This window comes from Streptopelia decaocto (genome assembly GCF_964273445.1).
Source record: "Streptopelia decaocto genome assembly, chromosome: 2".
NCBI classification, from domain to species: Eukaryota; Metazoa; Chordata; class Aves; order Columbiformes; family Columbidae; genus Streptopelia; species Streptopelia decaocto.
The window spans coordinates 24,471,135-24,488,194 of record NC_138655.1 but is presented as its reverse complement, the minus strand read 5'-3'; the positions used below and the strand labels follow the sequence as shown (position 1 = coordinate 24,488,194).

Sequence of the window (17,060 nt, the reverse complement as noted above, 5' to 3'; positions counted from 1 at the left end):
AAGTGCATCTCAATTTAAAAATCATGTGTGTGAGTTGACTTTTCTTTTTTCCTAGTGAAAAACTTTTCTTTGCCTTCCTGTATTTTCTCTATTGCTTAGGGATGGAGGACTAAACACTCGCCTGTCAGCTCCCTTACTGAGCTCCCGGAACCGCTGTACTTTAAGTGACCAGTTGATGTTCAAGTGGCCTTGAACAGAAAAAAGATCTGGAGAAGCTCCTCCATCATGATCTACTTCAGCCTTTCCAGCTGTCACAAAGATGAATCAAGATGTGGGCAGCTGCTGATCTAGGATAAGGGCACCAAAGCTGGGGGAATTTTGCCAAAGGTGGATTCATCTCTCCATTTAAATGAATCTAAGGCCAGGTTACTCAGTTTACCTGTTTGCACCCACAATTTACTAGTCTTGATTCAAAAAATGAACTAAAATATTTACTGTGCTGGAGGCAATCTGGGTACCCAACTCTTTAAAACCCCAGTTTCTCGTTGCAGGGGAGTTGCTTAATGCAAGGCTGGCCTCTGTCCCCTGTGACACTTGACTGAAACCACAGCTCAGTATCTCCAGCAACAGCAAACCCACCAGTTCAACGGGGATGACTACACCAGCTCCCCCAGCCCACAGCCACATAAATGCCTTTTCCTCGCAGAGCAGCCACTGCCTTTCTGAGCTGGCCTGGCCAGAGCGCGGGAGCCAGCTGTGCTGGGAACACACAGGACCTGCTTGTCCCGTGCTGCCGTGGGGCTGGCACAGCACTGGCATGGTGGGATGTCACAGCCCAGCTGCCACCCCTGCCCTCCACTGCTGGCCAGGCACACGTACTGAGCCTTGAAACTCAACTCAGGCAACATGCACAGGGTGGAAAGAGGACAAATCCTAGGCATATGGCATCCCCCCTCTTTTCTATCCCCTAATCTTTCCTCTGGCAGCCTGTGTTTGGCCACTAGCAAGTCCACATCAGCTAATCAGCTCTCACAGTGTGCCCTGAGTATCCCCAGCTGGTCCTTGCCAAATGGTGAAGGAAGTTGTGGAGCTTGGACCTGTTCATCAGAGATACCTCAGGGCTTCCTTCAGCTTCCCCGCCAGGGTAGGGTGGCAGCAAGCAGCACACGCAGCTGCTGTCGCAGGCACACAGGCTTTCCCCAGCCTGACACACACAGCACCTCATCAGTGATGGAAAGTCCTACTGGGGAGCCCCAAACCAGGCTAGAGTTATTCTGCAGACCTCCCAGAGCCTGCAGGAAAGAGGAAGGGTCTTGTGTTCACCAAGCACAGAGCCAGAGTGGTCAAAGAAGACCCCGTCTCCAGCAGAAATGCCTACGTGAACAGTCAGGATGGAGCAAGAACTTGAAGCCACATCTCCAGACAAGAAAGTACAGACTTTGAGAGACTGACTTGGAAATGGGACAAAAGGTAGCAATTGTGTTTATTTATCATTGTAAAGATCTGCCTCACCCTCTGACTTCACCCTTCCTGTTTCAGGTGGGTCACCCTGACCTAATGTTCAGACAATATTTCATGAAACCATGATGAAGTCTGGATGAGTAAGAGCACAGAGGGCTTTGCTGGTAGGTTTGCACATGTAGACAGGCTTGGATGCAGGTCTGGAGAATGATGTGGTGGGAAGTCCTCAACTGTATGTATTTCCCCTGCTCCTGGATCATGGTGTTTTCTTTACAAACCTCTCTGTTATGCAGGTAGCTGGTGGCAGGTTGTGGCACTGTGACTGAAAGAGCCAGTACAAGAGCACGTGGAGCTACCGCTGGAGAAATCTGACCAGGGGTTTCTTGTTTAAGCAAAATTTCTTCCTCCCCGGCAGGGATAAAGGTTAACTCAGCTGTGCAAACTAATTTATATTCAGCTGCACGTGGCCATAAGCTGTACTTCTTGTTCCTGACAAATATGAATATGGTATTTGCTCCGAAAATTCACCATTTCTCATGCAAAATCTTTTCCCTTGCTGTTCATCTCTGTGATGTAGAGTTTTGCTTGGCAGATGGACTGTGCAGGAGGGTGGCCAGGCTGCGTGGGAAAGAGTGAGTGCCTGGGATACGGGCTATCCTCTTTTCCTCTGAAATCTTGTGCAAGTTTTACTAATTTAATGTGTTGAAATGCAAATGGAGGGAAAAGAAAAAGTTCTTCCAAATAGTTGAGCACAGAGGGAAGACATCCTCCAGTGAGAGAATAGGCAGGACAGTGGTGGATACAGACCATGACAGAAAATTTGTTTCAAGTCCTTTTCCAGCCTGGAGACTGGATTTAGGTAAGGGAGTTATCAGGACTCAGAACTGTTATTCAAAGGCATAGCATATATTTTCAGCTGCTCTGCCTGTATCTCCTTGTCTTTGCTCTGAATGTAAGGGCCTGGCATAGAGCTGGAAGGAAGCATCCAACTTCACTCGACTAATAATTGTTACCAAAGAGCATCTCTCAGGACCAGCATGTCACAGGACTCATCATAGAATTTTTAGTAGTCATATCAGACACATTTCTCTCAGTTACTCAGCCAGCTTTACCACTGCATAGCAGATCTAGTTGAAATGAGTCTGCCTCTCAATCTAGAAGTCCATGAGGAGTTTTTAAAGGATTTGAAAATTTAACTTTTAAAAGCTTCCCACTCTCCCCAAATCAGCAGGCTCTGGCACCCTCTTCTTCTGGAATTATCATCTCTATCCTCTAAAAACCATGAAATGGCCTACATAATGTCAGCCAGACAAACTGTTCTAAGAAATTTTTGCTTGAGCTTGGGAAGTAACGTAAAAACTCTCCACATTAATATTTTATGTTGCAATGTTAGAAAATGTATATACATATGTAAATATAAATATATACAAATGTGTACGTATACATATATATACACATACATATATAAAAATAGAAACCATTTTCAAATAATTTCCTTAGCTGTGTGAGCTGGGAAAATAATGAAGAAAACTTTATTAGATAATACTATGCTGTTGGCCACAGAGCTGTATCGAAGTTATTGCCCAGGCTGTTGCCCTCAGCACAGAAGAGCTGATTTTTACATTCTCCCTGTTCTCAAACCCAGCATGTTAAACACAGGACTAAGCCACAGGCACAGAACCAAGGAGCACGGGAGAAGTTGAAAAGCTGTTCAAGAAGCTGACAGTTGACAACAGGATCTCGAAAAATTATTTCCTTGGATTTAACAGAACTTCTTCTTCCCCCACTCCAGACAGGGCTTTGCTAGGAGACAGCATGGTCCACTGTGAGTGAAGCAGCTGTTGAGATCACAGCCGGACCCTGAGCAAGCAAAAAACTAATCAGAAACTGCTTTCAACAAGCTCTGCTTTCCTGAGCACTGCTACCTTCTTGCCCAGGCAACGTGCTGCCCATCACCAAAGCAACAGGCAACTTATTCCTGCTCAGCCCTTGAGCTGGTGCCGCTGCCTCCCAGCCCCACGCTGTGCCCTGATTGCATCTGACTGAGATGGGGTGAGCAAGCGATGTGGGGGGTTTTGTCTCAGCATTGTATCAGACACCAGTAGGTCAGCCCTTGAGGTTCTGTTGCAGCAGAGCAGGTTTATGATACATGTCAGGGCTATGGCACCATTTTCAAAAGCACCACAGACATGAGGGGCTCAGCTGGAAAGCTGGAAGAGAAGTCTCATCTGAGGCTTTCCCTCCAGGAGTACCTTTATTCAGCCAGGGAAGCTCTTCTAAGAGCTGTTACAGCTCTTAGAAAAGCTCAGTGGTCTATGAGGCTAGTAACAGGAATGTGAGCCAAGTCACCTACATCAGGGAAAAGATTCTGATGTTTCTTGGTTTACTCACTAGAGCTCTGCCAGCACAATACTATTGATCCAGGATATGGCTGTTTGCAAGACTGAACAACAGTGCATTTTTGACCAAGAGACCACAGAGCCAGGAGGCAGAGCCACCTCCTCCGGGCTTTGATTCGATGATGGGTGGTGTATTGCTTGGGTGAGGAGGTGGCAGTGCTCAGGAAAGCACACCTTGCTGAAGGCAGTTACTGATTAGTTTTTAGCTCATTCAGGAGCTGGCTGGGATTTCAACAGTAGGTTACAAAACCCATTCAGAAGACCTCAATTCTGCTTGCTCTTTTGCCTTAGTGCTAAGCTTGGCTGTGCACCCCAAAGACCAGCACCAGCCCCAAGGCAGCCCTGACTTCAAAGGGTGAGATAGAATTCAGACTGTTGAAGCATGGGCTCTCTCTGCCATCAGTGTTTTCTGGCAATCCCATCCCCTCATCCTCACCTTTAATCAAATGAAGGACACTTCAAGGCAGCAGGACAACAAAACGTGTCCCTTCTCTCTGCCATTGCTTGCAGAACTGATCTGGATTTACAGGGACTAGTGTTTCCCTGGTTGGCTGCCCACCCTGGCTCACTGAGTGTGTGTCCCCATTGTGGCAGGACAGGGCACATGAAGACACCTCATTACCTTCCAGCTGCACAAAGAGCCAAGATCAAGATTGTCTTGCCATATGGCTCTGCTGCTAATCCCGTGGAAACAGCAAGGATGCTGAGGCTGGGTGCATGGTTTTAGCAGTTTAAGCATAAGCCTGGCTAGGGCTCATGCTGAAGTCCTGGTCCTGATGTAGCACCCGACACAAGGACACCTGCAACTGGCACACTTGGGGTCCTCATGCCGCAGAGGTGGCCCCAGCTGCAGCCCTCCAGTGGTCCTTCTTGTTCACATGTGCTGCAAACTCCTCTCTGATGATTAGATAAGAGGAATTGCCCATTTACTTTCATTTCAGTTGTGCGTGACTGGATCAAAGGATATGCACTCTCTTTGCTTCAATTACGCATTTTGATCTAATGTAGTCCAGATGGCTATTTCATCGCAGCCTTTATATTTATTCATGGCCTTTCTGTTTAACTTCCCTAGAACAAATACTCACTCATAAGCGTATATTAATTCAGGAACAAAAACTGCCTCAATCAATATGTTGAGGTTAGGTTTCTATACCGCAATAGGTCCTACGTGCATAATTTATATTTTTATTACCCCACTGCTAGCCTCAAATATATGAGTGATTTCTTTAAAGTGTTTACTTTGGCTTTTTCCTAAATTTAAATAAACTATATCTTCCTCAGTTATTAGATTTACATTATGTAGATATTCTTTCATTGACATTTCAGTTAAACACTTCTCCAAACTTCAGCTGAATATTAGTAAACTTACAAAAATACCAAGGAGTCCAAATGTTTGTCCACATGATATTGCACTGCCTCTGACCATGCTCACATGTCCAGCAGAAAATATTTGTTGTTGAATTTAAGTGTAATCCTGCAACCAATTTGTAAACGCAAGGAGTAGAAAAGCACAAGAGGCCAACGAGACAAAATACTGAGACTTTTCAGTTTACATCTACATCATCTTTTAAACCGGAGCTGAAGGTCGGGCACTGTGAATTGACTTAGACGCTGCAGGTGAAGAGCCGAAGGCAGCACGTGGCTGGAGGTGTCTGAGGAGGGGCCATGCCCGGCTGTGGGCTCAGCACTGAGATGGGCACGTGTGGTGGAGGGATGCGGGAAGTCACTGTTCAATCTTTGTGACATTTGATTTGGGCTTTTGGTCTTTGTTTGGATAATGGGCTTGCAATTCCTCTCGGTATACTTAGAGTAAGAACATCTGAAACTCAACTGCAGCCAGGCAACAGACTTTCATTTTGGGTAATCTGATTTTAGCTTCAGTGATTAGCTGCTCCATTGTCAATGGCCAAATCTAATTGTCATTGTAGTTTCTCTTCTGGAGCCCATATGTGCTAATGTCTTACAAGCAGGGTTTTGCTTCACACCATCTTTTCTCAAGTTATGTCTCCCAAGGCATCTGCAAGCAGAGTGGAGGTGATTCCAGACCTAAGCATGAGGAAACTGGTAGCAATCACTGGTCAGTTTTTCTGTTGCATAAAATGGACACAGTGAGCCATTTTTTAACATTCTGGGCATTAATAGTAGCCTGAAAATCTTACATATATAAAAAATTATATATAACTCAAAATATAAGCATACTTTTCATTAAATATGTCAGATGAAATTTTCCAGAACCAAATTTTCTGCAGCGTTTTACACCTGTATTTTTATGTGAGTGACTGCTCCACAAATCAGTGTGAAACTGAGACTAAGATTGGTCTCCTAATTTCATTGGATTTTTTTTTTTTTTTGTAAAGCAGTTTCCTCCAGAGTTTGTTTGATTAAAAAAAAAAATATAATTAAAAAGGATGGGGAAACAATTTATGACAGCTTTTCCTTCCCATGCCAATCCTGTTAGATGAAAAGTCCAGTTAGAAATGTAGAGTTAATTTAAACACAAATCTCTAGCCTGGGAGGAAAACGAGACTGCAATGATAGTATCAAGACAAGTTTCTTCTAATGCTACTTCACTTTTAGTTAGACTTCTACACAGAATTAAGCTTTAGGTTTAGATCTGTAGCCCAGCCTCCAGGCCCACCAGCTGCTCCCAGGGGAAACTATCCCAGTCTTTTCCTTGGCTAAAAGCTGAAATAAAATGCTGTGATGGTTTGGAAGGGCAGATGAAAGACAGCCTGCTCTGTTGCATGTGGTGGGATAGCATTGCTAATGCCACATCTGTACAGAACAGCATCCATAGAGCGCTGCTCAACAGCCTTTGGACTCTCTGCCCATGGAGCTCCCTTTGAGAAACCCTTAAAATCCAGTTAAATGTCACTCCCAGACCATGCTTCAAAGAAAATCCTCAAAACTTGCACGTGGGAAAACATGCACTTTCCAATGAAATTACCTTGGACTAACTGGAAAAGCGAGAACAGTCCACAATCACCCCCAATATGGTGACATAAGAGTTTGCCTCCACAAATTAAAGTCCACCCATCTGTCAATATTTCGCAATTTCTAGGCGGGTGGAGTGCTTGCTTGTCCCCAGCTCCGAGCCATGACAGCCATCCTGGGCCAGCACACGCTGTCCGCAGCTGCCAGGATAGAGCAAGGCAGGACCTGCTGCTCTGGCCACCTTCCCCACCAGCCTGCTGAGGTTTCTAGGTGGCTAAACCACTCCTACTTCATGGTTAATGAACCAGAATGATGCATCTTGTGTGTTTATAATGCTATGGGTAAGACTGGGGCTGGCCTCAGGAGTCTGGACATGGGCAATCTTTTCCCCATCAGCTGGGGACTGTTCCACTCACTCCCATCAGTCCCTCATCAGCACTGTCTGCCATGAGCAAGGGACCACCAGTCTTGGTGGCAGCATCTGCAGAGACGATGTGGCAACAAGAAGGGAAAGAGGAGACGATACGGGATTTTGAAGGCTTATGAGACAGTCTTTCCAAAGGAAGGACAGGGAGATTGTTTCACTCTAAAACACCCATTGGCAAAGGACTCAGGGAACAGCCTTGGCTAGAAATGCAAACTGTAGCTTGGCTTCCGAGTCACTGAGCACTACAATTACTTTCAGTTGCTGTGGCTATAAGAAGAACTGTTAATTAGTCAATTTTCTGGGTAAACAATAAATACACATGTTACGATAAAATCTGACCACAAATTTGCTGGTTAGAATCTCTGTCCCTTAAATAGCATCTTTGTGAACATGTTTTCCAGATCCCTTCCCAGACTTCCCATGCCAAACCAGCTGGCACTTTGGAGGGTATAGGCTCACATGGGGCCAGCAGCACAGGAGGACAGCACAGCATTTTTGGTTACTCTGCATTCACAACTGAAGCCTTCTGCAAGAACTTGGGTTATAGCTACTTGATGTATCCTACACACACACCTGTAATGGTCACATAGAAATCTAATAACTGTTAACGGTGCCGAAAAGAGAAAACAGATTTCTTACTGTTTGCTGCTATGCATATTATTTTGGACTCATTTTCCCTTATTGCTATGATTTTATTTCCTCTGTTTTAACTCAGCCTCCTGGTCCATCTCTAGCCAGATTACTGACAACTGATTTAATCATTGTTATAGGGATGAACTCTGTGAGGGTCTGATGGAATAACATGAGCTGCCTGGTTGGCAGCTAGTCATAACATACCCCACTTAATTTTCCTTTTCTATTTATTTTTGTATTGTTAAGTGATGATGCTCTTCTTGTCTTTGGACAGCAACAGGATGCTACAAAACTTTGAGAGATTGTATTTGGTTTTAATAAATGTCACTGTAGTGCTAGATGGGAATTTGGCTCATGGTGTGTGGAGTTGGAAACCAAGAGGCCACCAATCCTACACCCAGCACGGCTGGGCAGGTTGAGTCAATTCTTTTGGGTACTTCTATGTGGGATAGGACAGTGCGAGCACAGTGCTCAGGAGCTGGAGGCAAAGCAGGTCAGTAGGAGCCATGTGTAGGGTGCTGGGGAATGGACTCTGTGCTGGACCAGTTTGCACCCTGGGGGCAGGTTTGACTCCTGCCAAGGTGTTGGTTGGGGAGAGAAATGTATGCAGGTGATGAAGAGTCAGTGTTGTTACCAGCTCTTCTAGCACGAGATCAGTATCCAGGGAGTATTAATTTTAGCAACAGAAAGTGACTTTGTGTTAAGGGGAAGTACATGGAAAACTTTGAGTAAAAGGGGCATGACTGGGGCATGCCCAGCTGTGCTGCATCTCTCCTGACCGTGCTCCCAGGTTTCACTTCTCCAGGTGTGTGCTGACAGTTCCTGCCTTGCTGCAGGTCGGGATGTACCCAGCACATGCACCAAGATCACGAACAGATGTCCTCCTGGTTGGGACAAGTTAGACATGACTTGCTGCTCCTTCCTTGCATTTTTCCCAGTCTCAGTTCATCTTTTCTGACTGCCGGTAGCCAGAATTGAACGCACACCTCTGGGTTACATCTTACCAGTAGTTTGAAAAATAGTATCAACGATTCCGATTTCTACTAGAAATGTCTCACTACTTATTGCACCGTCTGTCACATTGCACTGGTGATTTATAGCCTGACAATAAATGAAGCACCTACATATTTCCTTTATTCTTTTTAATTCCTGGTTTATTGTAGGAATCCTAAGTTGTTATCCCTGAAATCCTGAATTCCTACTTTTCATTCCACTTTTTTAAGTCCCCTCTGTTACCTGTGCCTTCAGAGGCGTCACCTCATTCTCCCCATCCAATATCCCATTACAAGCTGGCAATGTTCTGGAGCTCTATGTCACAAGCTGGCTTTTTAAGCCACTTGTGTGTTTTGTGTCAAGATCATTCCTGAAGACACTAAAAAAAAAAAAAAAAAACAACTTCTCAAGTCTAATCTCTTAATTCACCATTCATACTTTTCCATTTATTTTTCTTTCCCATTGAGATTTCTCATTGAGATCCCCTCTTCTCCATTTCAACAAATACTTCCCCTTATGTTCTCCCATCAGTTGGTTCACTGCAGTCCAGAGAGGAGATCTCTCACCCATACACCCATAAAATTTCCCTCATCAGCTCCTTATGAAAGCCAAATTTCTACATCTACCATTGTATCCACTTTACCAGTTACCTCCATGCTTGTAAATACCTTTCCCCACAAAATGTATTGTAAATTGTGCAAAGCCTTCCAGAACTGGACTTTATGGTGATTAGGAAAATAGTCTGTTAAGTAGACAGTTTTCCTCTCTGCTCCCTTTTAAAATATAGGGCTTTCATTTTCTTAATTCTCAAGCTGTCCAGTGCTATTCCTGATGTGAGGGATTTACAATAACTCATCACCTTCAAATCTTCACTTTTGCAGAGCAGGTCTTGGAGGAAAACTTGAGTAGACAGAGCTCTCCGAGTACGGCTTCTCCCCTGATACATGACTGTTTGATGACAGTGCAGGTGGCTAAATTATGCAAAATGTGGATTGACAGAGCATCTGGGGCCAAAACTTGGAGGGGATGCCTACACACTGCAGGGAGAAGACAAGGCACGGTTCTGACAGGGTGGGTGGGAAAGGTCACAGCTCTGTCAGGGTGGCATGGGGCCAGCTGAGAAGCTGGCCCAGGTCACCTTCAAGCATCCACCACTTCTGATTGTCCTTGTGGGCTGAGCTGTGCTGGAGACTGATACGCCTGGCTCTGCACCACCCCCTGCAGCACATGGCCGTGGAGGGCAGAGCCAAGCCCTGTGTCGCTGAATGAGAGCAAATCTCCGGCTCTGCCAGGGAGGAAATGAGTTCAGGCTTTAAAGATGACACTGGCAGGTCACTCTTCCTTTGCGGAAAGGAGCTGTGTTGTGCAGCTATCTCTCTGTCCAATTAAGAACCAAGGCTAATGAGGGCTGTCCTGCTGGAAGGCTGCTGGCCACGGCCTGAGCTGCTGCAGAGCCCAGGAGAGCAGCTCTGGGAATGAACCTGATGGGGCTTGGCTGATGTTCACCCAAACACCCTGCAAAACCCTCTGGAGTCAACCTCTCCAGCAAAGTTTTAAAGAGGTGGATCTTGACATTGATTTTAAAGGGTGTTTGAATCACTTGCAATTTTGTATTACAGCCACGTTATGCTTGAAGACAGAAGTATCCATGAGAGTTGTTCAAATGCTATTTTTGCTTCTACAAACAAAGGAGCCCTTGATATCAAATGAATGACTATATCCCCCAAGTATGCTGGCCTGTCTAAATATGGGGATATTAGTAAGCATTTGTTTTCATTGTCCGAAAAAGGAGGAATTACTGTTTCCAACTTTTTTCTCCTAAATTTTAATGGAGACAGGAATAAAAAGCCTTTTTGGACAAGGACATTTTTTTATTTTCCCAAGAAAAACTTCTCTGTGTGCAATATTGGCCTTGCTTCTGCAACAAAAATATTCTTTCACGGTATTTTGATTATGCCCCTTGGGGGGATGTCATCATCAGCTGTTTTCCAGATGTTTTAGTCTTTCTTAATCATACTTTCTCACTAGCTGTGAGACCTGTTTCAAAGATGAAGAACGTCATTCCATCCGACACAGCTCTTCTGAGTCCCCAGGAAGTGTTTGGTTTTTGCAGCTTACAGACATGAATTTAATTAAAAGATAAACTGAAAGAAATCTATTTACAGTGTAGTTATACATACAGCATGCCATTGGCAATCTAGAGCTACAAGCATTGCCACTAGGAGATATGTGTTCAGGAGTTTATCTCATGTGTTTTATGCATCGCGTTGAACTTTATAACTCTGCCCTGGGGAATACAGAGTGCCTTGGTATACTGAATACACCGAATATGACCAGAAAATGTTCTCACCTTGCTGTTCACCTCCTTGTCTAGGTCATTTATGAATCTATTGAATTGAAGGTCCCAGAAATAAATTGAAAAAGTCTCTTGGTGACCTTCCTCCATTGCAAAAAGTAATGTTTTGTTTCCTCTTGTAACAAATCTTGTAGTTTCCTCAAGGCTTTGGTGAGGAGTTTTGTCAGAAGCCTTTGGTCAAGGAGGCCCAGCAAGGTGATCTGATTCTGTGCGTCTTCCAGGAGTCAGTGCACAGTAATTCCTCCACCAGATCTATGATGCAGGGATCTGCCTTTACCTCAAACACCAGAGTTCTACTTTTAGACTGAAATTCTCCACCAAAAACACTGTTCTCCCCATTGCCCCACACTCTGAGTACTCATTTATTCCAGCACATAATAGAGGTAAACTAGTCCTTAATCAAAACTGTACCACCCACATGCGTTTCCTATTGTATAATAATAACGACTTGTTGTATACTTCTACTCCTAAAAGTAAATTGGCTGTGCATGTTTCAGGGAGTTTACACAGGGCCTTGTTCAGTGGGGTCCAAGTTGTGAATGAGGCCTCTGGAATCCCCCTAAAAGCCTAACGTGCAGATGACAGCCCTTCTGTGTGACTCAGATCATGTCTGCTGCACACATTGCCATCCTGACATTTGCCTTACTCTGTTGAGAGATATAGTCCCCAACTAGCAAAACAAAACACAGGAGAATTTCTGAAAAATTAAGCTCTGACTATTTATGCAAAAGCAGGTTGGGGAATTTTTTGAAAAGTACTTTTTCCATTACTTTCTGTAAAAATAGAAATATTTTCTTTGCATTGTTCTTACATTATTCCTCCAGGAATCTTTGTTTTGAGGCATATTGAGTTCAGTGAATTTCTTTTGTTTTCATTCATAAAGAACCAAGTCCTCCAAACACCTAAGCACAACCAAGCTTTATGGGGAGCCGACACATATAGTTTTGTACACACTCTTAAGCTCTATTAGCTTCCTAGAAACATATCAGGGAATATGTTTTTCCTTTCAGAGGGGCAGAAAAAAGAAAGATCCTGTTTATGTGGATGTTGAAAATAAATATTTTTTAAATGGATGCCAAATGTTAGGCTAGCAACCTTGAGAGCTTGGTCACGCTTCCTATAATGCAGATGAATGGAAAACTCTCTAAGAAGTTTCTCCATGTTTTACTCAGCATTTTTGCATTTATCAGTCTCCTGGGATTTGCAGTTTTGGGAAGAAGGATGTGGTGTGGCCCCTTGGCTTCAAAGAGCCTGGGAGCGCATGAGGTGTCCTTTTGCCAGATTGAAGACAAGACCTACCACCTGCTTCCCACTCCCCCATTCCCCTCTGCTGGGCAGAGCATGGCAGAGCAACCACAAGTCAGGCTGAGGTTACGATGCCACCAGCGTCCCAGGGTGAGCTGAGAAACCCTGACACTGACTGTAAGTATTAACGTGCCTGGGCCAGGGAACTGGCTGGAAACACGGTCCTGCTGGGCTGGTCTCAGCTGATGTGGTTGCTCATGGTGCTCTTCCTCCACAGTATATAGACACATACGAATACCTTCCCAAGGCTCATTACTAGCCTGTTCAGAGCACACACATTGAGAAGGTGCCATTCTCTCCAGCCATCCCATTGTTTCTTTCTCTTGAAATACACGTTGGCAGACAGCTAGGTTAGTGGGTCTTATTTGTGTGTCCATACCTCGGCATTTTGCTACTGCATGGGGGTTGTGACTCCATCCATTCTTGCCTTCCCCATGACACAATCAGAAAGGAGAAAAGAACCCGAATATCAAAATTCTCAAAAATATAAGGTAGAATAATCATTTTCCTGCCATTTATTTTTGTCTCCAGTCTACCACTGCTGCGGGAGGAGAAGCTCACAGATGAGACTGGCAGAGATCATGCGAGCCTGTGTGCTGCTCCTGTTACGTCTGACCCACCTCCAGGGGCTGCAGAGTCCCACAAAGTTGGAAAGGGAAGTTTTTCTGATGTGGGAATGCCTGAAATTGTTTGGGCACCTGCTCATGTACTTCCACAAGTCTGGGTTAGGGGGACAAAGAACCACAACCACAGGAAGAAAACATGTACATTGGAAAGTAAGAATTTCTATGGGTGTTTTGTTGTTGTTTTGTTTGGGGTGTTTGTTGTTTGGTTTTGGTTTTGTTTTGTTTTGTTTTGTTTTCTTCTGCAAAGGAAGCAGATGCAGGTAAATGAGAAAAGGAATGCAGTTTCTAATTTATTGACATTTGATTATTCAAATGCATAAAGGGCACAGCAAAAAAAACTAACCTGTAGTTTAGCTGAGTACAATACTGTTATTCCATAGGAAGTACAGACCACTTATTTTGGTGCTCTCTTTTTCTGATTTATAACTCCATGTAAACTCTCTGTATACTTCACAGAGCAGGACTGTGGTAGGTTCAGGGATTAAAGTCTTTATATTTACATTAAAATGAACCCCATATTTGCCAGAGGCGGTCTTCAGTTTGTTTTCATAAAGAGGAAATGCAGTGAACTTCTTCGTGGAGAATTCACTTACAATCTTCCTCATTTTATTTCCCCTTCATCTTAAAATAGACCTTTTAGGCTGAAAGTTGATGATTCCACTTTGTACATGGAAAGCATAACGGAACAGTGTGAGATGAAATGTAGGAGCTAGTCCAGAATGACGCAAGGAAGAAAACAGCTTCAACTGCAAGTGCTGAACCAGTCAGAATGTGAAAATAATTTCCCTTCTTCAAGCTGAAACAAAAATGTGACTGAAAATATCATTTCTGGGCAGCATGAGCAATAGTCCCTGGATCAGTTGTAAAAATAAATAAATAAATAGCTTAAAGAAATTAAGTTTGTGTTAGGAGATGTTGGAGGGCAAGCGAGAAGAAATGATTTGCTAATTGTGCCATACATTTTAGGGGTTCTCCTCCTTTATTCTAGGACATACATATGCACTGGTTCTTTTACTATGAAGAGCTATTCAGCCCACAGAGAACCACATTTCAATGTGGATGCATTGTAAAACCACTATAGGAAGAGTGTTTAGTGAACAGTTAATGACTTCCTTAAAAGGATAATAGAGTTAAGAGTTGAGAGGATGTACAGCTAAATATGGCCCTTATAAAACTTAGCAGATTCCATTAAAAAACAGACGTGCAGGAAGTGTCTCATTCCTATTAGAACTGATTGTACACAGTTGCATGGGAAGAAATAAATTTAGTGTACAGAATTTTACATCACATCCTTTGAAGCACTGAAATTCTCTGAGGCTCACAAATCTGTGCATCTGGTCCACATACACATACATACACACACAAACAAAGCTGGTCTGCATTTACTTTAAAGGAAAATACTCATCTAAAAATCAGAGCCTACAAATTCTGAAGTGAGTGTCCTACTGACTGCAGCAGTTCTGGATTTGCTTGCACCCAAATCTGTAAGTTGGGCTCTCCTCTGATTGACACTGCACTCATGCAGGGGGAATGCATGTCTGTGCAAAGGAGGGAGAAATCCATTCCTTTAATTTCTGTGTTAGACAAGCCATTCTATTCTCTTCTTCAATCTAATTTTCTAGTTTGGAAATTAAAACAGAGGTAATTCAAAAATTTCCATCGTCAGATTGATCATTTATCATGAACAGCAACTATTATTTCAGTCTTAATCAAGTTAACCAGTTTTATGGGATTGTGAGTGTTTATTTTCAAGGAAAAGATCTGGAGCCAGAACCATCTAGCATTGAAAGGTGGCTGTTCACAGGAGCCTGAAAAACCTTTCTCAACTGTATTTGAAATGATTTTTTAATTCATTTGCAGGGACATCAGAGAATCAATTTGTGTCTAGCCACAGTCCTGACGCCAGCAGGTAAAGACAAGGAAATGATCCACACAACATCGAGACAAATCCCTGATGAAATCCAAGGCAAAATTGCCTACCAGAAGCCTAAAGAATGAGAGGATGTTCATGGACCCAAAACCAAGTTTTTTGTTCCCTGAAGAAGACTCTTTTCCCATTGACACTCTGTGAAGCTTCAAGCTTGTGCAGTGAGGATGTCCCAGCTGGGTTCAGGACCTCAGAAGGAGGGAGGTTTCAGGCATTTGGGCCACCTGTGAGCAGGGATGGGCTTTCACCTTTGAGTGGTTGCTTGGGCTACTTTGCAGTCCACAGCGGGGACAAGAGTTGTGTGGGGCTTCCTTGCTCCTCACGCTGCCCTGTGGCCTGGGAGCTGAGGAGATGTCAAGGAAATGAATAACCTTGAAACCTCGAATTCTGCAGCACTCAAAAATAAACCCCATTCTTGGTGCCCAGTTCATCATGAATAGAGAGGTTAAAAATTGAGATACATAGAAGAAAGCAGCAGCCATCGTACCATGAAAAAGTCCTTCTTTGGCAGGTAGATAACTATGTATCTCTGGTAATGATTTTTTTTTCACATTTTAAGAAGAAAATTAAACCACTGTGGCAGACTCATCTGGGCTTGCAGTACCACTAAAGCAAAAGGGAGGTGAAGAGTATCGCTATTGTGAAGAAGGTGGTTTAAAAAATTAGAAGAAGAGGACTTTTTCATCATGGGGTCTGAGTTTTATGTTGTGTTTTTATTGCTACAGATGCTTTTGTGTGGAATATGGTGGCTATCCTGCTGTGTTGGAAGAATTATGTTCAATTTAAAAGCCTGAATTTCCAGTCTACAGGTTTCATAGGAAATAAATAAACAGTTTCACACAGGAAATGAGCAGAAGTCTCTCTGCATCACACAGCATTTACAAACCATTGATTTGTCGTCTGATATTTAATGGACTACCTCGCATCAAGAATATGGAGACAAAAAGTTAAATTAAATGAATGACACTGTCCAGTATGTGCTACCAGGGCAAAATTAGTCTTTGCTCCAACTAAAGGTGCTCATCCTAGCCATGTCTTGGCAGTTCCAAAGTTCATTAGCCAGCATTTGGGGTTTTTTTTCAGCATCTGCTGGCTTTGGCTCAAGCCTGCACAGCAAACCTCCATCCATAGCAGGGCATGAGCAGGAATTTCTTTAAAACAACATTACTTCAAAACTCTGGGGCCACACTCTGTTACAAGAATTCAAGGCAGCAGAAAAACATTATTGAAGAGCATGCCTAATGCATTGTGATTATTTACCATATTGTAAATGTTGAATATTATTAATAAATATTATTATTTACTACGAATTTCAAGAGTCTGTGAGAACCACAGCAAAAGAGACACAGCAAGCTTTTTTTATGTTCTTCATAACCGTTTCCTTCCAAAGCCTAAACAATTTCCACGTTTAATACCACCCAAGCAACAGAAACTTCAGTAACAGGAATATATATCATCTTGTACAGTGTTACTTAGAGAATTCCTCAATTGAATTTATCTGGCCAGGACAAGTATTGCCATGTTAAAAGGATGACTTCCCTACAACAGCTAACCCACGTTGCTTCTTGGGACATCAGGAGATTGTAAAGGAATTTTTGTTTTAGCCACTAACGGCAATACCAAGCTTTCAATAAGTAACCTTGTGATCACAAACAGCACTGACAACCAGTTTTGCAAGAGCCAATGCAAAATGAATGGTGTGCCCAGCATCTCTTGTCGCGTCCCTTTTCCAATGTGCTGTTGGAGCCCCATGATAACGGTCACTCTGCCTTTGTCTTCTGCGTAGTTTGTCCTGAGATGGAGTGATACATTGAGGTACCTACATATATGAAAATATAGGCAGGTTGTAGGGGTGCTGCTTAGAAACCTTTTTTAGCAACAGAATCAGCAGAGATCTGTTTCTGCTGAGTCTGAATTGTAACTTCTTAACAAGGGCTAACACAAGCTGCCACACAGGATAGCAACTAGCTCTGGTGTGGCTCTTGCAGGGCTGTCACCAACCTCTTCCTTGCCCTTCACAGCCTAACCAAAAGGCCACTAACTTTGCTGTTAACACAAC

The 17,060-nt window shown here is 43.5% G+C and overlaps 1 protein-coding gene across 9 annotated transcripts in view; it reads left to right on the top strand.

The window, feature by feature from the left end:
* PTDSS1 (phosphatidylserine synthase 1) overlaps positions 1–16,311 on the top strand; it is a 57,830-nt gene extending 41,519 nt beyond the window's left edge. For 2 of the 9 annotated variants that reach the window (XR_014183459.1, XR_014183460.1), the window contains one exon: positions 100–8,132. The gene's annotated coding sequence lies outside the window, so the exon portion shown is untranslated. Of the gene's footprint in view, positions 1–99; positions 8,133–12,979; positions 13,225–14,934 lie in introns of those variants that run through there. The other 7 variants (XR_014183455.1, XR_014183453.1, XR_014183454.1 and 4 more) reach the window with 7 other exon arrangements.
* The last annotated feature ends 749 nt before the right edge of the window (positions 16,312–17,060 follow it).